The following is an 8,614-nucleotide window of genomic DNA, read 5'->3' as shown; positions in this document are numbered from 1 at the left end:
ATTCACACATTCTGAACTTTTCCACATTTTGATGTGTTTAAGCCTGATTTTACATTTTGTTACGTTACAGCTTTAACTTCAAAATGTTTGCTAATTTATATATAATAAAATATAAAATAATCACATTTACATAAGTATTCAGACCCTTTACTCGGTACTTTGTTGAAGCACCTTTGGCAGCGATTACAGCCTCCAGTCTTCTTGGGTGTGATGCTACAAGCTTGGCACACCTGTATTTGGGGAGTTTCTCCCATTCTTCTCTGCAGATCCTCTCAAGCTCTGTCAGGTTGGATGGGGAGCGTCGCTGCACAGCTATTTTCAGGCCTCTCCAGAGATGTTTGATCGGGTTCAAGTCCGGGCTCTGGCTGGGCCACTCAAGGACATTCAGACTTGTCCCGAAGCCACTCCTGCGTTGTCTTGGCTGTGTGCTTAGGGTCGTTGTTCTGTTGGAAGGTGAACCTTCACCCCAGTCTGAGGTCCTGAGCGCTCTGGAGCAGGTTTTCATCAAGGATCCCTCAGTACTTTGCTCTGTTCATCTTTCCCTCGATCCTGACTAGTCTCCCAGTCCCTGCCGATGAAAAACATCCCCACAGCATGATGATGATGCTGCCACCACCATGCTTCATCGTAGGGATGGTTCCAGGTTTCCTCCAGACGTGATGAATGGAATAGAGCCCAGAGAGTTCAATCTTGGTTCCATCAGACCAGAGAATCTTGTTTCTCGTTGTCTGAGAGTCTTTAGGTGTCTTTTGGCAAACTACAAGCGGGCTGTCATGTGCCTTTTACTGAGGAGTGGCTTCCTGCCGGCCACTCTACCATAAGGGCCTGATTGGTGGAGTGCTGCAGCGATGGTTGTCCATCTGGAATGTTCTCCCATCTCCACAGGGACTTTAGAGCTCTGTCAGAATGACCATCGAGTTCTTGGTCACCTCCCTGACCAAGGCCCTTCTCCCCTGATTGCTCTGTTTGGCTGGGCGGCCAGCTCTAGGAAGAGTCTTGGTGGTTCCAAACGTCTTCCATTTCAGAATGATGGTCACTGTGTTCTTGGGGACCTTAAATGCTGCAGAAATGTGTTTGGTACCCTTCCCCGGATCTGTGCCTCGACACAATCCTGTCTCAAAGCTCTATAGACAATTCATTCGACCTCATGGCTTGGTTTCTGCTCTGACATGCACTGTCAACTGTGGGACCTTGTATAGACAGGTGTGTGCCTTTCCAAATCATGTCCAATCAATTGAATTTACCTCAGGTGGAGTCCAATCAAGTTGTCGAAACATTACATTTACATTTAAGTCATTTAGCAGACGCTCTTATCCAGAGCGACTTACAAATTGGTGCATTCACCTTGTGACATCCAGTGGAACAGTCACTTTACAATAGTGCATCTAAATCTTAAAGGGGGGTGAGAGGGATACTTATCCTATCTTATCCTATCCTAGGTATTCCTTAAAGAGGATGATCAATGGAAGCAGGATGCACCTGAGTTTTATTCAGAGAGTTTTATTCAGAGTCTCATAGCAAAGGGTCTGAATACGTATGTAAATAAGGTATTTCTGTTTTTTATTTTGAGTACATTTGCAAAAATGGTTACACCTGTTTTTGCTTTGTCATTATGGGGTATTGTGTGTAGATAGACAAGGAACATTTTTTATTTAATCGGTTTTAGAATAAGGCTCTAATGTAACAATGTGGAAAAAGTCAAGGGGTCTGAATACTTTCCGAATGCACTGCGTGTTGAATTCAGTTTGTAACACAACAAAACGTGGAAGAAGTCGAGGGGTGTATGGCTAGTTTCTGAATGCATTACAAAACGTTTGTACCCAACCATTGTGTGTTTTGGTCAGGAACTCACATCACTCTCGTGTCACATTCCCGGTGTGTGGGGTTCTGCCTGGATGCTGCGGCCGTCCTGGCTAAAGAGGGGGTTGAATGTGAGGTGAGTGTCGTCTTCAGTTATGTGGTTCAAAAATAACAGATTTCTTTTGGTTTATGTATAAACTAAACTTATAAGAACTCCCACTGCTCTTGCAATGTCACTACTTCTGTAGATCAGTTGGTAGAGCATGGCGCTTGTAACGCCAGGGTAGTGGGTTCGATTCCCGGGACCACCCATACGTAGAATGTATGCACACATGACTGTAAGTCGCTTTGGATAAAAGCGTCTGCTAAATGGCATTTATTATTATTATTATATATTATTGTTGAATACATCTACACTTACAAATAAGGAATGGGGTTGGAGTCGGCGAGTGTGTTTTTACATTTTAAAGTGTGAAGTTGTACATGTCGTCTGGCGGCGTAAGCCCCTGCTTCTCGAGCACATGGGCGTTGTAACGCTGGCAGCACTGTCCTACACATCACCTCTATCTGAGAGATTTACAAAACACCACCCCCCTACATTACTAAAGTACTGGTCTCTCCCTGCTAGGTGGTTGTAACCTGGTCTCTCCCTGCTAGGTGGTTGTAACCTGGTCTGTCCCCTGCTAGGTGGTTGTAACCTGGTCTGTCCCCTACTAGGTGGTTGTAACCTGGTCTCTCCCCTGCTAGGTGGTTATAACCTGGTCTCTCCCTTGCTAGGTGGTTGTAACCTGGTCTCTCCCCTGCTAGGTGGTTGTAACCTGGTCTCTCCCCTGCTAGGTGGTTGTAACCTGGTCTCTCCCCTGCTAGGTGGTTATAACCTGGTCTCTCCCCTGCTAGGTGGTTATAACCTGGTCTCTCCCCTGCTAGGTGGTTATAACCTGGTCTGTCCCCTGCTAGGTGGTTGTAACCTGGTCTGTCCCCCTGCTAGGTGGTTGTAACCTGGTCTGTCCCCTACTAGGTGTTGTAACCTGGTCTCCCTGCTAGGTGGTTGTAACCTGGTCTGTCCCTGCTGAGTGGTTGTAACCTGGTCTCTCCCTGCTGGGTGGTTGTAACCTGGTCTCTCCTGCTAGGTGGTTGCAGCAGCCTGGTCTCTCCTGCTAGGTGGTTGTAACCTGGTCTCTCCCCTGCTAGGTGGTTGTAGCCTGGTCTCTCCCTGCTAGGTGGTTAACCTGCGTACCATAAGACCTCTGGATGTGGAGACCATTGAGGCCAGCCGTGATGAAGACTGGCCATCTGGTCACGGTGGAGAGGCTGGCCCCAGTACGGAGTAGGGGGCTGAGAATCTGTGCCAGGATCATGGAGGGTACGTGCTCTTCATTTTTATACATAGACTGGTTTCCGGATGCAGATTAAGCCTAATCTTGGACTGAAGTCTTTCTATTGGAGATTTGTCATTGAACTAGTTTGTTTTTTTTTTTTTGTCCATGACTTTGTCATTGTTGTGTAAGTAGCACTGCATTCATAACACCATGCATCCCCATGCTGTCGTTTCTGAAGGCTAAGCTAGGTTGGGCCTCTGTAAACATGGGTGAACTAGACACACCTGACAGGTGTGGCATATCAAGAAGCTGATTAAACAGCATGATTATTACACAGGTGCACCTTGTGCTGGGGGACAATAAAGGCCACTCTAAAAATGTGCTGTTTTGTCACTCAACACAATACCACAGATATCTCAAGATTTGAGGGAGCCTGCAATTGGCAATACTGACTGTAGGAATGTCCACAGAGAATGAAATGTTTATTTCTCTCCCATAATCCTCCTCCAACGTTGTTTTAGAGTTTGGTAGTACGTCAACCGGCCTCACAACCACAGATGTCATTGTTGTGAACAACCCCATGGTGGCAGTGGTGTTATGGTATGGGGCAGGCATAAGCTATGGACAATGAACACAATTGCACTTTATCGATGGCAATTTTAATGCACAGAATTACCGTGACGAGATCCCGGGGCCTTTTTTAAAATATTTAAGGTATCTGTGACCAACAGACACATAACTGTATCGTGTGAAATACACATATTAGGGCCTAATCAATTTATTGAAATTGACTGATTCCCTCAGTAAAATCAATTAAATGGCTGCATGTTGCAAGATTGAACTCTTTGGCCTGAATGCCAAGCATCACGTCTGGAGGAAACCTGGCACCATCCCTACGATGAAGCATGGTGGTGGCAGCATCATGCTGTGGGGATGTTTTCGGTGGCAGGGGCTGGGAGAGGCTAGTCAGGATTGAGGGAAGATGAACGGGCAAAGTACAGAGATCCTTCATGAAAACCTGCTCCAGAGCCCTCAGGACCTCAGACTGGGGCGAAGGATCACCTTCCAACAGGACAACGACCCTAAGCACACAGCCAAGACAACACAGGAGTGGCTTCTGGACAAGTCTCTGAATGTCCTTGAGTGGCCCAGCCAGAGCCCGGAACCTGATCGAACATCTCTGGAGAGACCTGAAAATAGCTGTGCAGCGATGCTCCCCATCCAACCTGACAGAGCTAGAGGATCTGCAGAGAAGAATGGGAGAAACTCCCCAAATACAGGTGTGCCAAGCTTGTAGCATCATACCCAAGAAGACTCAAGGCTGTAATCATTGCCAAAGGTACTTCAACAAAGTACTGAGCAAAGAGTCTGAATATTTATTTAAAACTTGTTAGGGCAGTGGTCCCGTGTTGGGAACATATATAAGCGGAAATTTCATGTGCGCCACGTGTTTTTGCGCTAACCTGTTTTTGCTTTGTCATTATGGGGGTGTTGTGTGTAGATTGATGTGGAATTTAATTTTTTTAGATCCATTTTAACTAAATGTGGAACATGTCAAGGGGTATGGATACTTTCCGAATGGATAAAAAGTGAGAAAAGGTGTTTTGATTTGAGTTAATAATTTAAAAGCATGAAGCTCATACACAAGTGGCCTCTAACTGATCTTTAAAGCAGGGAAAACTAAATGCATGCTATTCAACCGATCAACTACTTCTCAGACAGAGTTCAGTGTGTCAAATCGGAGGGCCTGTTGTCCGGACCTCTGGCAGTCTCTATGGGGTGCCACAGGGTTCATTTCTCGGGCCGACTCTCTTCTCTGCATACATCAATGATGTCGCTCAGGGGAAACCAAATGCATGCTATTCAACCAATCACTGCCCGCACCTGCTTGCCCGTCCAGCATCACTACTCTGGATGGCTCTGACTTAAGAATACGTGGGAAACTACAAATACCTAGGTGTCTGCTTAGACTGCTAACTCTCCTTCCAGACTGACATTAAGCATCTCCAATCCAAATTAAATCTAGAATTGACTTCCTATATCGCAACAAAGCATCCTTCACTCATGCTGCCCTCGTAAAACTGACCATCCTACCGATCCTCGACTTCGGTTATGTCATCTATAAATTAGCCTCCAACACTCTACTCGGCAAACTAGCTTTAAGCACCAGCTGTCAGAGCAGCTCACAGATCACTGCACCTGTACATAGATGGGCTGTTTACAGATGGGCTATCTACCTCATCCCCATACTGGTATTTATTTATTTATCTTGCTCCTTTGCACCCCAGTATCTCTACTTGCTCATTCATCTTCTGCACATCTACCATTCCTGTGTTTCAATTGCTATATTGTAATTACTTCGCCACCATGGCCTATTTATTGCCTTAATTCCCTTAACTTACCTCATTTGCACTCACTGTAAATAGACTTTGTTTTCTTTTGATCTACTGCATTATTGACTGTATGTTTTATTCCATGTGTAACTCTGTGTTGTTGTTTGTGTCGAACTGCTTTGCTTTATCTTGGCCAGGTCGCAGTTGTAAATGAGAACTTGTTCTCAACTAGCCTACCTGGTTAAATAAAGGTGTTCTCAACTAGCCTACCTGGTTAAATAAAGGTGTTCTCAACTAGCCTACCTGGTTAAATAAATAAAGGTGTTCTCCAACTAGCTACAGATAAATAAAGGTGTTCTCAACTAGCCTACCTGGTTAAATAAATAAAGGTGTTCTCAACTAGCCTACCTGGTTAAATAAATAAAGGTGTTCTCAACTAGCCTACCTGGTTAAATAAATAAGTGTTCTCAACTAGCCTACCTGGTTAAATAAAAATAAAAGGTGTTCTCAACTAGCCTACCTGGTTAAATAAATAAAGGTGTTCTCAACTAGCCTACCTGGTTAAATAAATAAAGGTGTTCTCAACTGGCCTACCTGGTTAAATAAATATCAATAATAATGATCTGTCCTGTTTCCAGGCCCAGCCTTCAACTACCTGGATGCCCCTGCAGTCCGCGTGACCGGTGTCGACATCCCCATGCCCTACGCTAAGATCCTGGAGGACCACAGTGTACCTCAGATCAAAGACATCATCTTCACAGTCAAGAAGGTCTTGAATATGTAAACATACCAATGTCTCCCTCCCTCTCCCACCGTGTCTCCCTCCCTCCCTCTCCCACCGTGTCTCCCTCCCTCCCACCGTGTCTCCCTCCCTCCCTCCCTCTCCCACCGTGTCTCCCTCCCTCCCTCTCCCACCGTGTCTCCCTCCCTCCCTCTCCACCGTGTCTCCCTCCCTCCCTCTCCCACCGTGTCTCCCTCCCTCCCTCTCCCACCGTGTCTCCCTCCCTCCCTCTCCCACCGTGTCTCCCTCCCTCCCTCTCCCACAGTGTCTCCTCCTCCCTCTCCCACAGTGTCTCCCTCCCTCCCTCTCCCACAGTGTCTCCTCCTCCCTCCCCAGTGTCTCCCTCCCTCCCTCTCCCACAGTGTCTCCCTCCCTCCCTCTCCCACAGTGTCTCCCTCCTCCCTCTCCCACAGTGTCTCCCTCCCTCCCTCTCCCACAGTGTCTCCCTCTCCCACAGTGTCTCCCTCTCCCACAGTGTCTCCCTCTCCCACAGTGTCTCCCTCTCCCACAGTGTCTCCCTCTCCCACAGTGTCTCCCTCTCCCACAGTGTCTCCCTCTCCCACAGTGTCTCCCTCTCCCACAGTGTCTCCCTCTCCCACAGTGTCTCTCTCCCTCCCTCTCCCACAGTGTCTCCCTCCCTCCCTCTCCCACAGTGTCTCCCTCCCTCTCCCACAGTGTCTCCCTCCCTCCCCCTCTCCCACAGTGTCTCCCTCCCTCCCTCTCCCACAGTGTCTCCCTCCCTCCCTCTCCCACAGGTGTCTCCCTCCCTCCCTCTCCCACAGTGTCTCCCTCCTCCCTCTCCCACAGTGTCTCCCTCCCTCCCTCTCCCACAGTGTCTCCCTCCCTCCCTCTCCCACAGTGTCTCCCTCCCTCCCTCTCCCACAGTGTCTCCCTCCCTCCCTCTCCCAGTGTCTCCCTCCCTCCCTCTCCCACCGTGCCTGTCTCCCTCCCTCTCCCACCGTGCCTGTCTCCCTCCCTCCCTCCCTCTCCCAGTGTCTCCCTCCCTCCCTCTCCCACCGTGCCTGTCTCCCTGTCTCCCACCACTCCTCTCCTTGCAAACCAACCTTATTAAACTTCTAAGTACCTATAAGTACTTATTTACTTATACAATAGTGAGTACTTGTAAAGAAAATACTTATTTCCTCCCCATGTCAATTTAACGGTAAATATACGCACATCACATGACTACATGAAAATAGTCCAAATAGTTAGCTGCTGTAATACCTACAAGGACTTCCACTTCTGTTTCCTGATTGGTTGGTGGACAGACAAGCTGGTGACGTCATCAACTTTGTACAGATCTGTCAATGATCCGATGATGGAAAGACTAAGTCAAAGAAATGTATAGTTGATTTAATGGAGTGTATTTATTATGGCCGAAAATTATTGTAACTCCTGTGTTATTTTTTTGTTGTTGCTGTAAAATGGCTTTGTTACAGAAATAAAACTCCCCATTTTATCAGAAATAATCATGTGGTTTTTTCTCACGCTTGGTGATTGAACAACTAGGGACAAGTATGCATGACAGCTGAGGAGGTTGAACAACTAGGGACAAGTATGCATTACTGAGGTTGACGCTATGAGGAGGTTGAACAACAAGTATGGGACAACTAGGGACAAGTATGCATTACACGCAAGTATGCATTACACGCTTGAGGAGGTTGAACAACTAGGGACAAGTATGCATTACACACTTGGTGAGGAGGTTGAACAACTAGGGACAAGTATGCATGACACGCTTGAGGTTGAACAACTAGGGACAAGTATGCATTACATTGAACAACTAGGGACAGAGTATGCATTACACTTGGTGGAGGTTGAACAACTAGGGACAAGTATGCATTACACACTTGGTGAGGAGGTTGAACAACTAGGGACAAGTATGCATTACACACTTGGTGAGGAGGTTGAACAACTAGGGACAAGTATGCATTACACTGCATTGTGACGCTGGCAGCGGAGCCAAACAAACCATCTTCGGGCAGAGGAGGATCCTCCTCAATGTTCTTGTCCAATTGCAAAGGGTCGTTTGTTTTTTTAGAAAATGCTCCCTTTTTTATTAAAATAAAATCAATTTCTCAATGGAAGTGTTGTAACAATGTGTACGCCGCCATCTTGTCTGTTTCTCTCATTGTTGGAGAAAGGTCTCTGTCATCTTAATATGCAGCACTTTGGGGTGGACCCACCTGTCTCGATGAGAGATGTCTCGATGAGAGATGTCTCGATGAGAGATGTCTCGATGAGAGATGTCTCGATGAGAGATGTCTCGATGAGAGATGTCTCGATGAGAGAGGGCTCGATGAGAGAGGGCTCGATGAGAGAGGGCTCGATGAGAGAGGGCTCGATGAGAGGGCTCGATGAGAGATGTCTCGATGAGAGGA

The 8,614-nt window shown here is 47.0% G+C and overlaps 1 pseudogene; it reads left to right on the top strand.

Moving 5' to 3' along the window:
* The first annotated feature begins 1,711 nt into the window (after positions 1-1,711).
* Positions 1,712-6,351, top strand: LOC124028484 (annotated as a pseudogene).
* Positions 6,352-8,614: the final 2,263 nt, after the last annotated feature.

Source organism: Oncorhynchus gorbuscha, unplaced genomic scaffold, assembly GCF_021184085.1.
Source record: "Oncorhynchus gorbuscha isolate QuinsamMale2020 ecotype Even-year unplaced genomic scaffold, OgorEven_v1.0 Un_scaffold_4265, whole genome shotgun sequence".
Classification (NCBI taxonomy): Eukaryota; Metazoa; Chordata; class Actinopteri; order Salmoniformes; family Salmonidae; genus Oncorhynchus; species Oncorhynchus gorbuscha.
The sequence above is the reverse complement of the archived record's forward strand: the minus strand, read 5'-3'. Positions and strand labels throughout refer to the sequence as shown.